The sequence below is a fragment of the Arvicanthis niloticus genome, chromosome 15 (genome assembly GCF_011762505.2).
Source record: "Arvicanthis niloticus isolate mArvNil1 chromosome 15, mArvNil1.pat.X, whole genome shotgun sequence".
NCBI classification, from domain to species: Eukaryota; Metazoa; Chordata; class Mammalia; order Rodentia; family Muridae; genus Arvicanthis; species Arvicanthis niloticus.
Genome location: NC_047672.1, coordinates 7666936 through 7681530, shown reverse-complemented (window position 1 = coordinate 7681530; position 14595 = coordinate 7666936). Strand labels below are relative to the sequence as shown.

General features: G+C 43.9%; 1 pseudogene; it reads right to left on the bottom strand.

Moving 5' to 3' along the window:
• Positions 1-435: 435 nt before the first annotated feature.
• LOC143434461 (large ribosomal subunit protein eL21 pseudogene) lies at positions 436-935 on the bottom strand (annotated as a pseudogene).
• Positions 936-14595: the final 13660 nt, after the last annotated feature.

Sequence of the window (14595 nt, the reverse complement as noted above, 5' to 3'; positions counted from 1 at the left end):
TTCAGAAAAAAGTAGGCCTCCCAGGAATATCAGCCTACCATGGCATAACAGTAAGACGACGCCTATACCTGCCAATGAAGGCTGGATGAGGCAACCAGCAGGAGGAAAAGGGTTCCAAAAGCAGGCAAAAGAGTCAGAGGCAGTTCTACTGTTAAATGTCCAACAAGAACACCAAGTTACAGAACCATAACATGTATTCAGAGGACCTAGTTTAGACCCCTGCACCTAGGCTCCCCGATTGTCACTCCAGTCTCTGTGAGTCCCTATAGCTCTGGTTAGTTGATCTGTGGACTGTGTTCTTGTGGTGTTCTTGACCCCTCTGGCTCCTATGAGTATAGTAGAATATCATTAGGAATCATTGTATTTCTTTTTTTTTTTCTTTTTTGAACCCAAGGAAAAACTCTGCAGTGGAGTCCTTTATTTCTCTTTTGTACACTAGGCCGTGAATTTGTATGGAACGGGCTCCAGCAGCTCGGGTTCTTTCCTGTTAGTCCTCACGAAGTGTGCTTCTCTGGGTGGTGCAGGCTGGTGCTTCAGCTGAACCCATGTGCCCTTCTCTTTGGCTTCCTTTTTCTTCTGATCATTCTCCTTCCCCCGCTTTAGGAAGCTGTCTCTGCTCTTCGAGGGCTTGATGTGCTCGGTCCGCACACTGATCCTCTTGGCCAGAATCTTGCCCTTAACCTGCTTGTTTACAATGATGCCCACGGCATGCTGGGTGACACTTGTGGGGCGTTCCTTTTAGAACAGTACCCATTCCCTTGATGTCTACAATGTCACCCTTCTTGTAGATTCGCATGTATGTGGCCAAAGGAACAACCCCATGTTTCCTAAAAGGCCTAGAGAACATATACCGAGTGCCTCTCCTCTTTCCCTTTGTGTTCGTCATTTTGGCGAGTTAACTGGAAGATGGCTACCGTGGCTGAAAGGGAGGAATCATTGTATTTCTAATTCCTTCTCAACCCTACTTTTAGTAACAGTTCTTAAATGCTTTAACCTCCCTTCTAGCCCATCACCCACCAGAGGTAGTGAAAAAGAAACGTTACTAGGACACAGGGGAAGTGGACCTATGTAGAAATTGTTCTTTGGAGCAAATCCCATCTGCTTTGTTAGGAAATTAGCAGTTCAGTTCACAGGTCAGCAGCAGCAGCAGCTCAATCCACTCACAAACACTTCATTAATACACCAGCAGTCCAGTTCGGTAGTGTTAGGCTAGCGAACACGAATCAGCAGCAGTGGCACTACCTAGCAGAGACAGCTAGGCCTCAGACGAATCAGCACAAGTCAGCAGGAGGAGCCAGGACTAGCAGGGAAGCCAGAAAACAGTTCCTGCTGCCGTTGGCAAAGTGCTGAGAATAAGTCCCTATGGTTCCTCAGCTATAGATGGCACAGGCATCTATACCAACACCTCTCCCTCTTCCTCAACAAGGCACAGGAAATCTCACAGGAACAGTGTGACAGAAGATGGAGTTCAATGCTGTGAAATGCTGTCCTCTGCACATGACATGACTGCTGCTCTTGTAAGCTCACACCACCAGTGATGGCTGTGAGCCTACAGACGAGCCAGATGAGAAGTTGTGCAACTATACTTCCAGCACTCCTATACAGGATGGGAGGCAGACAGGAGAATCTGTGAGAAGCTTCTGTCCACAGTCAACTGGCTGAAACAAGAGATACCATTCTTGAAAATCAAGACCCCCAAATGTCCTTTGGCTTTCATACATGTGCGGTAACGCAGCCTCTTCGTGCCATATGTGTGGGGCACACACTAAATAAATAAACAAATAAGCCATTAGATGGTAATTAAAATGTTAATCAAAAACATAAAGATGACAAATATTTATTAGTAGTTCATCTTTTAAGATAACACTAGAAATATATAAATAAAACTTTAATTTTTCATATGAACAGTTTTGGAGATGCTTCTTTTTATAAAACCAGCAACTGGAGCAGGAGTGATGGCTCAGCGGTTAAGAGCACTGACTTACTTTCAAGGACCTGAATTGGTTCCCAGCACTCCATGTTGGCTCACAACCATCTGTAACTCTAGTTCTGAGGTACACGGTGCCTTCTCTGGCCTCTGTGGATTTTAAACACATACAGTACACATACATGTGAGCAAATAAAAACTCATATACATAAAATAAGAATAAGCACATTTAAAAAGAGTCTTAAAAAAGTAGAAATTGTCCAGCGGTGGCTCACACCTTTAATCCCACTTAGTACTTGGGAGGCAGAGCCAGGATGATCCCATGAGTTTGAGGCCAGCCTGCTGTACAGAGTGATTTACAGGACAGCCAGGGCTACACAGAGGAACCCTGTCTTTAAAAGACAAACAAAACAAAACAAAAAAAGCAGCATAAATTGCTGACTTACAAGTTAGTCAAAGAGTGTTCTGCTTCTTCACTTTGTTATGAAGCCATTTAATATGCTGCTTTAACTGAAAGACCCCTGCGGCAGTCCCATAGACATTGTCTACATTTCCTGATCTCATCTGCTAAGAGTTCATAAGTCCCAGAAATACTATGTCATTGAATTCTTTCTTTGCTGCTATACTCTTCACAGACACATGGGAAATTATAAAAAAAATAATAGAAGGGCCTGAAACATCATGATGATGATGATGATGACAAGGAGGAAGAGGAGGAGGAGGAGGAGGAGGAGAAGGAGAAGGAGAAGAAGAAGAAGAAGAAGAAGAAGAAGAAGAAGAAGAAGAAGAAGAAGAAGAAGAAGAAGAAGAAGAAGAAGAAGAAGAAATAGTGATAGTGATGGGCAATGTAAGTCACTTTTTAAGTAAAGACACATGTGAACTACAAGTATAGAAAATGGCCCAAGTGAGAAGTATGTTTGCTTAAAACATTAGCTCACCTTTGAATGTCCTCAATTTAGGGTTGGGCATGTAATTCAGTTGGTAGAGTTCTTGTTTAGCATGCATGAGGCTCTGGGTCCTCTAAATGTAGAGTTTGAGACTAGCCTGGGCTATAATGGGACTGTCTTAAAAAATACTACTCAAGCTAAATTTGTTACTTCAAAAAAAAATCTTCCTTTTGGGCTGGTGAGATGGCTCAGCGGTTAAGAGCACTGACTGCTCTTCCAGAGGTCATGAGTTCAAATTCCAGCAACCACATGGTGGTTTACAACCATCCTTGAGATCTGATGCCTTCTTATGGGGTGTCTGAAGACAGCTATAGTAAATAAATAAAAACCTTTGGGCTGAAAAAAAAAAAAAACCCTTCCTGTGGGGAGCCAACAGAAGGCGGCTATCATCTTTGCAGCCATCTTGAGCCATATACCCTGATAAGAGACTTGCTTACAATAGCCTACAACAGCTGAGCACACTCTGATAACATCTTGTTTTAGATACCCAGGATCTTCTCTTGGGTGTGAGAGACTTAAAGGTGTGGTTTAGAGATAAGATCTAAGGGTGTGACTTAGAGGCATGGCTTAGAAGTGAGACATATAAAAGGTGAGAGGCAGACAGAAGAAATTATTAAGTATTAGGCACTTGGAGTAGGCACTTGAGACTCGAGACAGGCAATTAGACATTAGGCACTTAGCACTTGGAAGAAGTAACTTGGAACTTGGAGGCACTAGGGACTAGGAACTCAAGACTTGGGACTTGGACTAGGAAGAGAGACTGAAGAATAAACGGGGTTGAATCACACTCTGGTCTCCATTCTTCACATCCATCCTCACTCTCTCTCTTGCTGAACCCCGACCCTCGGACCGGAGCAGCTTGGGGCAGTGTGGGCTCTAATAATTTAGCCCCCAAGGCTTTTGGCAGTGTGGGTCCCAACATTGATAGAGCAGACCACAACATTTCTGGCCCCCAAACGTGGGTTAGTACGGTTCTCAATACCTTCCTTTCTTTTGTCACCTTGGGAAGTTCTATGAAAAGATTCATGGATATTGTAGATGGATAAAAAGACACTTTCTAAATATTGTTGTTCACTTTTATATTCAAGCAAGTCTTCATCTCCACAAATTAAAAGCACTCTTCTAGTCCCCACTCAGGGTAGGCAACAACTCAGAAGATACACATGGCTTCTGGCTTTAACTTCCCATTGACCTCAGCTTAAACAGCTGTTTTTTTTCTTATTGTTACTTTAGTTTTGCTGAGTGAGAAGGCTAGAGTTACAGCCTATCTGGCTAATATCCAAAATATATACAAATAAACCTTGAAATCACAAACGTATTGACTAATTTTTTGACTTGTTGAATATGGGAGCGTCTTCAAATGCTACGGCCAGCAGGGGAACAATTGTAAGACACAAGGAGGAAATCCAGGTCAACACAACTTACTTGGCCTGTGCTGGTCAAACTTCTAGAGTCTACCACTAAGAGGTTTCTTGTAGGCATAGTTAAGAACAGTACAATTTTGGAAAGAGTTTTCTGGTCTAATACAATCCTCTGTGCACAAGGAGGCATAATTACATTGAAGCTCTTCTCAAAGTACATGTCACATCTTCCGTGAAGATGGGTTCTAAAGATAGACTGCATGTGTTATCTTGAGGGCCATGGGGAGGTTCTGGTGTGGTCTTTGTCATACAGATAGTGTAGAGGTCATCTGGGCTATTATCCACCTCTGCTCCTGGTTGTAGGAGCTCTGGAAAGCCCCAGGCCACACAGAAAACTCGAAGGTCACCTAGATTACTAACCACTTCCGGTCCTGCTTGTGGAAACTTGTTATGGACTGGCCTTACAGATAACACAGATCAGCAGGTTATTAACCACTTCCATTTCTAGCCTTCTGGGTGGAAAAGCAGGTTATGCATCTTTTTTTTCTTTGAAAAGACAATCCTGTGTGTTTAAGATTCCTAGTTTTCCTAGAGCGATCTGTGAGTGGAAGGAACTTTGTGCTTCCAACAGTTGAGAGACTTTAAACTTTTAAAGTGATTGTGAATTTAAAAAGACTCTCGATTTCTAAAGAGACGAAAATTTAAATGGTTTACATTTGTAAAGAATGTGAAAATGTTTAAGTCTGTGAAGTGTTTTATATTGTGATGCTGATATTAATGTGAGATCTTGGAGATGAACAGGAAAAGAAAGGTTATTACTTGGCAATGATGTGTTTGTCTGTTTAGTTGACAAGGGGTCCACTGTGCTGGCTAGTTTTATGTCAACATGACATAAGCTATTAGGCATCTGAGAGGAGGCAACCTCAGTTGAAAAATTTCACCAGAGATAACCGGCGGTTCTGCCTGCCTGCAGAGGGCGTGGGCCCCTCTGCGCTCTCTCTCTGACCCGAGGATTCGAATCCAGCGTTCCTGTGTGTCTCCTCCCGCGTCTTGTGGGGGGGAGGAGAGAAAAATTTCACCAGAAGAGGCAAGCCTGTAGGACATTTTTCTTATTAGTGATTGATAGGGAAGGGTGGTGGGGCCACTCCTGGGAAAGTGGTCCTGGATTCTTTAAGAAAGCAGGCTGAGCAAGCCATGGGGAACAAGCCAATAAGCAGGCTCCCACAACCTCCTCATAAACTCCTGCCTCCAGGTTCCTTTCCTGTTTGAGTTCCTTTGATGATGAACTATGTGGAAGTGTAAACTAACTTACACTGTCCTCCCCAAGTTGCTCTTGGTTATTGTGTTTCATTGTGGCAATAGTCACTAAGACAGGATGGGAAAGTGTCAGGACTGCTCTGCCAAAAGCCGAAACCGCACTGCCAAAAGCTTGGGGGCCAAAATTGTTACAGCTCGCACTGCCCTAAGCTTTGGGGGCTAAATCGTCCCGGCTTGTACTGCTGCTCCGGCCGAGGGTCAGGGTTCAGCAAGAGAGAGAGTGAGGGTGGTCACAAAGAATGGAGACCAGACAGAGTGTGATTCAGTCCTGTTTGTTCTCAAGTCTCTCTTCTCTCTTTCCAAGTCCCTTGTTCCTAGTCCCTAGTTCCTAGTCCCTAGTGCCTCCAAGTTCCAAGTTTTCCAGTGCTTCTTCTGTCTGCCTCTCGCCTTTTATAAGTCTCACTTCTTAAGTCACGCCTTTAAGTCATACCTTTAAGTCTCACACACCCAAGGGAAGATCCTGGGTATCTAAAACAAGATGTTATCAGAGTGTGCTCAGCTGTTGTAGGCTGTTGAAAACAAGTCTCTTGTCAGGGTATATGGCTCAAGATGGCTGCAAGGATGATAGCCGCCTTCTGTCGGCTCCCCACAGGAAGGTTTCTTTTGCTTATGCTTCCATATAAACACTGTTCACTAATGAGGAAAGTCTGGGCAGAAACCTGGAGACGAGCTGATACAGAAGCCATGGAGGAGTGCTGCTTACTGGCTTGCTCTTCATGGCTTTGCTCAGCCTGCTTTTTTATAGAACCCATGACCACCCTACCTAGCGATGGCCCACCCACAATGGGCAGCACTCTCCCTCATCAATAACTAGTTAAGAAAATGTCCTTCAAATTTGCCTACAGCTAGATTTTATGGAGGCATTTTTCCCAATTGGTTTCCTTCCTCTCAGGAGACTATAGCCTGTGTCAAGTTGTCATAAACAAGGCAGCACAGGGCACCTGTAAAATTGGCAATAGTAAATGGTTTCTGAATGTGAACATCCCAAAATCAACTCCAAGTTTAACACAGAGTGAAGTTGAGGTGTTTCTGGCAGTGCCTGTAGTCACCACTCACCATCAATGCAGCTGAGGTCTGAACCTGCTCTGTGTGCTCTTCTCCTCGAAACGGCAAACAAATGCCTTCTGTCACAGACTGCAGACCACTGTCTGACATGAATTCCAGTGCTTTCACTGTCTGAAGCTTCTAACTCTTATAGAATCGTAACCGTTTAGTTATAGAAAACAAAGACTTTCACTTTTTCTACCATGATTTCTTAGCATGTAATAATTTAGTGTTTCCTTGGATGATATATGTCAGAATGTTTGACTGTGTGGCTGATGTACCCTTGAGATTCTAGCATGGAGTGTTACCTGCAATGCCTGTGTCATCGACATTCTCTCATGGACCAGGGAGGGGCGCTCTTGGGGCTCCACCCTTCCCTAAGGAGCAACAGGCGTTTCATGGTTGCTGGAGAAGGGGCATCATATTCTTCAATGTTGTAGCCACTGGTAGGTTGCTCATAGAGGAGACCCTAATTAGTTTCAGTGAAGTATACACACACACACACACACACACACACACTCAGAAAGAGAGAGAGAGAGAGAGAGAGGTGGGGGGACTGGAGAAGAAGAGGTTTGGCTGAGGGGATTGGGATCAGAGGACGATGGGAGGGGATGATCCAAGCACATTATAAGCATGTATTTAAATAATCACAGAATTAAAAAAAACGGTTTGATTTTAAGACATAACTTTTGAGGCAGTCATGGCAATGCTTGTCTGTAATCTTAACAGTGGGAAGATGGAGCCAGGAGGATCAGTAACTCAAGGCCAGTGTAGATGACTACATGAGACCCTGTGTCACACATACACAAACATTGCTGTTGGTGACTTTTGAGTTTCATATAAAAAGTTTATTAAATAATTTTGGCTTTTGGTTAGAACAGAATTTCCTAAATGACCCTAGGCAGGCTTCAGTATCGTAGTATGTATGTGTTCATTCAAAGTGGTGTTCCTCATTCAGAGGACGACGCTCACAGCTAACCACTGACCTGATCAAGGGTTTCCCAATGGAGAGGTTAGAGAGAAGGCTGAAGGAGCAGAAAGGGTTTGTGACCCCATGAGGAGAGCAACAATACCAACCAACCAACCAGAGCTCCCCAGGGTCTAAACCACCAGCCTGGGAGCACATAGGGAGGGACCCATGACTCCAGCTGTATATGTAGGGGAGGATGGCCTTGTCAGCATAGGTGGGAGAGGAGATCCTTGGTCCCTTGAAGGACGAACACCGAGTGGGGGCGGGGGGAATGTGAGGGTGGGGAGGTGGGAGTGGAGGGGTAGGTGGGGGCACATCCTCATAGAAGCATGAGGAGGGGGGATGGAATAGGAGGTTTCTGGGTGGTGGTGGGTAGTGGGGTAAAGGGATAAAATCTGAAATGTAAATATAATGCCCAATAAAAAAAAGAAAAAAGCCGGGTGGTGGTGGCGCACGCCTTTAATCCCAGCACTTGGGAGGCAGAGGCAGGCGGATTTCTGAGTTCGAGGCCAGCCTGGTCTACAGAGTGAGATCCAGGACAGCCAGGGCTACACAGAGAAACCCTGTCTCGAAAAAAAAAAAAAAAAAAAAAGAAACAAAACAAAGTGGTGTTCCTAGCATTGAAAACTTAAACATGAAGATATCAGTTAGTTCTGAAAAATGTTGATGTTTCTCTGTGTCCTGCAATATCAGCTATTCAGCCAGGAGTAATTTTTTTTTGTGTGTGTGTAATATCCACCTCGTTATTTCAAAAACTTGGTTTCATTTCTAATAAATGGTAAAAAAAAATGCATATCACTGTCTTAAAATAAAAATCTTTATGGCTTGTCATCAGTAAATGTTTGGTTTATATGTTTATTTTATGTATTTATGTGCCATAGTGAAAGAAATCATGTGTAGAGAAAGTTTAAGAATTTCTGCTATAAAACATCAGAAGTCGTTATGTCTCCTTCCAGCTGCTCCTGGCCCATTGATGTAATCATAACTCTCGGGGTGTTTTATACCCTCCCTTGTTCTCACATAACTGATGACTGTTTTCTCACCTGCTTTAGCACATTTTAGCTTCCAAATAAAGACACAGAGACCTGGTACTTTTTTTCTTATCTATCTATCTATCTATCTATCTATCTATCTATCTATCTATCTATCATCTATCTATCTACCTACCTACCTATCTATTCATAATCCAGCCATTGCCCCTTCCCCCAACTCCCCCTCCCACAGTTCCTCATCCCATTCTTCCTCCCCTTTGTCTCTGAGAGGATGCTCCCCCCCCCAGCTGTCCCCCCTCTCTGGGATCTCCGGTCTCTCCATGATGAGGCACATCTTCTCCCACTGAGGTCAGAGCAGGCAGTCCTCTGCTGTATGTGTGTTGTGTGTATGGGGTGGGGGCATTGGACCAGCTTGTGTATGCTGTCTGGTTGGGGGTTCGGTGTTTGGGAGCTGCCAGGTGTCTGGGTTGGTTAAGACTGCTGGTCTTCCTATGGGGTTGCCCTCTTCCTCAGCTTTTTCCAACCTTTCCCTAATTCAACCATAGGGGTCCTCAACTTCAGTCCAAAGGTTTAGTGTAAGTATCTGCGTCTATCTCAGTAAGCTGCTGGCTGGGCTCCTCAGAGGACGGTAATGCTAGGTTCCTGTCTGGAAGCACAGCATAGCACCAGTAATAGTGTATGGCCTTGGTGTCTCCCCATGAGATGGCGCCCCAGTTGGTCCCATCATTGGACCTCCATTCCCCCAGTGTCTTCTCCATTTTTGTCCCTATATTTCTCTTAGATAGGGACAATTCTGGGTCAGTCATTTTGACTGTGGGCTGGTAATCTCATTCCTCCTCTTTGAGGTGCTGCTCTTTGAGGGTTCCCTCTCCCCATTGTTGGATATTTCATCTAAGGTTCCTCCCATTGAGTCCTGAGAGTTTCTCACCTCCAAGGTCTCTGATATTTTCTAGAGGGTCTCCCTATCACCCATCTTTGGAGGCTGCAAATTTCCATTTATTCTGCTGGCACTCTGGGCTTCTCTCCTGTCTCTCTCCCCCCATACCCGATTCTGTTCCCCCTTTCCCCTCTTCCTCCCCTCTCTTACTCAACCCCCCTTCCTCTGCCTCCCTTGATCATTTTCTTCCTCCTAAGTGAGACTGAAGCATCCTTACTCGGCTGCTCTGCCTGTTAAAGTTCTTAAATTCTGTTGATTGTATCCTAGGTACTCTGTACTTTTTGGCTAATATCCACTTATCAGTGAGTACATACCATGCATGTTCTTTTGGGTCTGAGTTACCTCACTCTGGATGATATTTTCTAGTTCCATCCATTTGCCTGCAAAACTCATGACGTCCTCATTCTTAATAGCTGAATGGTATTCCATGGTGTAAATTAACAACATTTTTCTGTATCCATTCATTGTTTGAGGACCTCTGGGTTGTTTCCAGCTTCTGGCTATTACAAATAAGGTTGATATGTATGAACATTGTACAGTACATGTCCCTGTAGTATGGTGGGGCATCTTTTGAGTAAATGCCCAAGAGTGAGACCTGGTACTTTTATTAATAAGATACAAGCCTAGGCTGGGAAGGTTCTGAGTTATTCTCACCCTCTAAGGCTTTGTTTTTCCCAGCCACATGGCTCTTTACCTTCAATCTGAGTCTTGCCCTGGCTCACTCTGTTCTATGTGTGTCCTCATGGCAACTCTTCCTAGTCCTTCCACATGATATATCCATACCTTTTTCTCCCTGTGGTCCTTCTCTCTCACATCTCTGGGACCCCCTGACTGTGATAGGAAGTCCTACCCTATTCTCTTCTGCACAGCTAATAGACTTTGTGATGGTCAGTAATAAACTTTGTGACAGACTTTTGCATATGCTCAGCCCAGGGAGTGGCACAGTTAGAAGGTGTTGCCCTCTTGGAGTAGGTGTGTCACTGTGAGTGTGATTTTAAAACCCTCATCCTAGCGCCTAAGAGTCAGTATTCTGCTAGCAGCTTTCAGATGAAGATGTAGAACTCTGAGCTCTACTTGTACCATGACTGCCTGGATGCTGCCATGTTCCTGTTTTGACGATAATGGACTGAACCTCTGAACCTGTAAGCCAGTCCCAGTTAAATGTTGTCCTTTATAAGACTTGCCTTGGTCATGGTGTCTGTTCACAGCAGTAAAATCCTAAGACAGAGTGATTAGCTCTTTTATTATTTTTAACCAGAGGCAATGGAAAACCATTTTTACATAATATAGAGGCCTAGGGACTGGAGATGGTTGACCATACCATCCTCTGGACTTCAGCCAGATATCTGGGCACAGAAATCAGCATCTGACTACACAGTGCACAAAACCATGCCCCAACAAATGAATATCCCTTTTCTGGTTTTTTAGATTATTATTTTTTGGATAATTTATTTACATTTCAGATGTTATTTCCCTTCTCCATCCCCCCCCCCCAGAAACCCTCTATCCCATCCCCCTCCTCCTGCTTCTATGAGGATGTGCCTCCACCCACCCACCCTCGAATTCCCCACACTGGGGGTATCCAGCCTTCATGGCACCAAGGACTTCTCTCCCACCTATGCCCAACAAAGTCGTTCTCCCCTACATATACAGCTGGAGCCATGGGTCCCTCCCTATGTGCTCCCAGGCTGGTGGTTTAGACCTTGGGAGCTCTGGTTGGTTGGTATTGTTGCTCTCCCCATGGGGCCTCAAACTCCTTCAGCTCCTTCAGTCTTAAGAGAACTAACTCCTCCATTGGGAACCCTGTAATCAGTTCAATGGTTAGTTGTGAGCATCCTACCTCTGTATATGTCAGGCTCTGGCAGACCTCTGAGGAGACAGCTTCTCTCTAACGTCTCCATTGAATATCCCCTTTCCAATCCTCCCCTCTTCCATACCCTTCCCTTGTTCTGGTGACTTCCTCTCCTCCTCTTCTTCCTCCTCCCCCTCTCCTTCTTCCTCCTTCATCCTGTTTTTCTTCTCCGGTCTCTTCTCTTTCTGCTGAACATTGGATCCGAAGCCTTGGGCAGGTTTGGGATGCTCTGATATCCGTATATATCTCCTATATTTTCTACTTTGAGAGGAACTCTTCAATTACTACATGTTAACACATGTGATGTCTATCCTTCCCCGGCTGACTTGCTTTTCTTAATATAATGCTTCCGAGACCCATCCTTGTTTCTGCAAACAATCGTTTCATCCTTCTAAAGCATGTTGCAACAAAGTTGCTAGTGCGGGTGTCTCATTGAGATTGGGACTTCAGTTCCTTGGAGCACATACTTAGTATGTATGGAATAACTGGATCACATGATGGTCACAGCATTTCCTGGTTTTCCTTCTGTAGTCCTGGATATTGGGTCAAGTCCCGTACCACTGAGCTGTGTTCCCAGCCTTGCTCTCACTCTTTGTTAAGAGACAGCACCTTGCTAGGTTCCTTGACTTGAAGTCGTTCTGTAGCACAAACAGGCCCTGAACTCTCAATCTTACTGCTTCAGGCTCCCAAGTAGCTTGATTATAGGCTTGTGCCACCAGGCCCACCTCAGATGGTGGCTCTACTTCTAGATTTTGAGTAACCTCCCATTTCCCAAAATAGCAATGATAATTTATAGTTTTATTAAGAATATGAGAAGCTTCTCTCTCCACATCCTCGCAGAACACTTTTGTCTTTTTGACGACAGCCGTTCTAACTGAGTTGAAGTGATGCCTTATTATGTTTTTTTTTAATTTTTATTTATTTAAAACAATTATGTGTATGATTGTTTGGTCTGCATATATGTCTGTGTGCCATATGTGTGCACAGTGCCTGCAGAGGCCATCCGAAGGTATCAGATCTTCTGGGATGACAGTTATAGATTGTTGTGAGCTATCATGTAGGTGGTTGGAACTGAACCAGAGTCCTCTGGAAGAGCAAGTGCTCTTAACCACTGGGCCTTGTCTTAAGCCTCTTCATTATGGTTTTGATTTGTATTTCTTTGATTAGTGTTGTTGAACATAAGTTAAAAAACCTTGAAAAATATACACATGCACACATTCATTAATCCTCTCGAGAAACGTCTATTTGTTTACTCATTTATTTATGCATTCACTTATTTTATTGTGAGCTGGGGTTTGGATCCAGGACCTGGCACACATATAAGGCAAATTGATGTTGTCATGGACTGAACTACTTTCCAGGCCCCTTGACTATTTTTTAATTGGAATATTTAGTGGCGATTGTGGGGTAGGTGACAAATCAAGATTCTTATATTCTAAAAATGAATCCCTTGTGGATTGCACAGGATACAAGTACATCCTCCCCTGGAGGCTGCGACCTCTGTTGTTTCCTTTGCTTGAACACGATTTGTTTTTTAAATGCCAATTCTAGCTTTAATATAATACTATGTGACTTTTACTTTTGCTTGCCATGCTTTTGGAATCTTATAAGATCATCATTTAGACCAACGTTCTGAAGTGTCTCTTTATGGTTTATTTTTTTAAAAAATAATCTTTATTTATATTTACTTTAGGTGTATGGGTGCTTTGCCTGCCTGTGTATCTCTGTACCAGATCTGCAATGCCCACAGAGGCCAGAAAAGGGCCTCAGATCCTCTGGAACTGGACTTACAGACAGCTGTGAGCTGCCATATGGGTACTGGGCATTAAACCCAGGTCCTCCTACCTACTTGAGACTCTGAGAAGGCTTTCTTTTGCCTAGGATCCATTACCAAGCATTTGTAAGACAAGAGTTCAATCCCTAGCGTGCATACGTGTACACAGCCATCTGATTTTCTCAACAGGCAGCAAGAATACCCACTGGATAAAGGACCTTCTCTTCTATGAATGGTGCTGGGGAACTGAATACGCTTCCATGCTGGGTAAACTAGAACCACATCTCTTGCGGTATACAAAGGTCAACTCAAAATGGATCGAAGGCTTAACTATAAGCCATGAAACTATTGGGAAAAAGCTGGAAGGGAACCCTGGAAAGGAGGCTGAGCACCAGGGAGCCCTGGAAAGGAGGCTGAGCAGCTAAGAGCCCTGGCTGGGAGGAAAGAAAGGTTTCTGTTGATTCTCAGGTTGCTTAATTCTAAAAGTAGATTGTGGTCTTGATCTTCAGGGCCCAGGGAAGCAATGTGGAGAGACTTTTTCCTTTCCTTTCCTTTCCTTTCCTTTCCTTTCCTTTCCTTTCCTTCCCCTTCCCCTTCCCCTTTCCTTTCCTTTCCTCTTTTTTCTTCTCCTTTCTTTTTCTTTGTTGATTTAACTTGAAGCTAAGTTAGTATGGCTTTCTTTTTTTCCTCTATCCTTTGATCTTTTGTTCTGTAACTTAGGACACACCAAGTTGTTGTTGTTGTTTTCCACAACGAAAACTGGTAACTAACATTTTTTGAGGGTCATCCCTATCGGTAGCTTCTTATTAGATCGCTGGATTCTAATAAGCTCTATACTAATTTTTTGAGTATCCTGTTTTATCTTCACTTTGCAGATGCCTCTGAAACTTTGTTAAGTCAGCTCACTCAGGTAGCTGTTGTATTCCATGTGCTTATGTTTTATTTAGCATCTCTGCTTTTTTTTTTTTTTTTATTAAACTTTTTTTGGTGCTCATTGCTTATTTTTCACGTTTGTTGGTGTCTTTACTAGGTTTCAGTATCTGGATTATTTGGTAGCTTTCCAAAACGAATGCTCTGGTGATTTACTTTTAATATTCTAAAGTTTTGATAAGTCGAGGATGCATGTAACTAGTGGTCGCTTGTGGGATCTGGAGCTCTGGCCAAGCTGTCACATGCCCAGGAACTTACATTCACTGACAATTAGTTCACAGCAACTCAAAAACATCCAGAGGGATGGTTCCAGCTTGTTTGTTGTGTACACCCCCAGTAATTACGTTTTTAAAAAAGACTCTTTTAAGTTTCCTTCCTTTCCCAGAGCAGCAAGGGGAAACTGAATCCACTGCCACGTAGGAGTCTCCATATCGTCTCTCGGGACCCGCAGTGCTCTGGCGCGGGGCCTGGCAATCGGAGCAGTCTTCTCCCGCTTTCTGGAGGCGGGCGGGGAGGGCAGAGGAATTCCTGAGCTCCGGTGTCC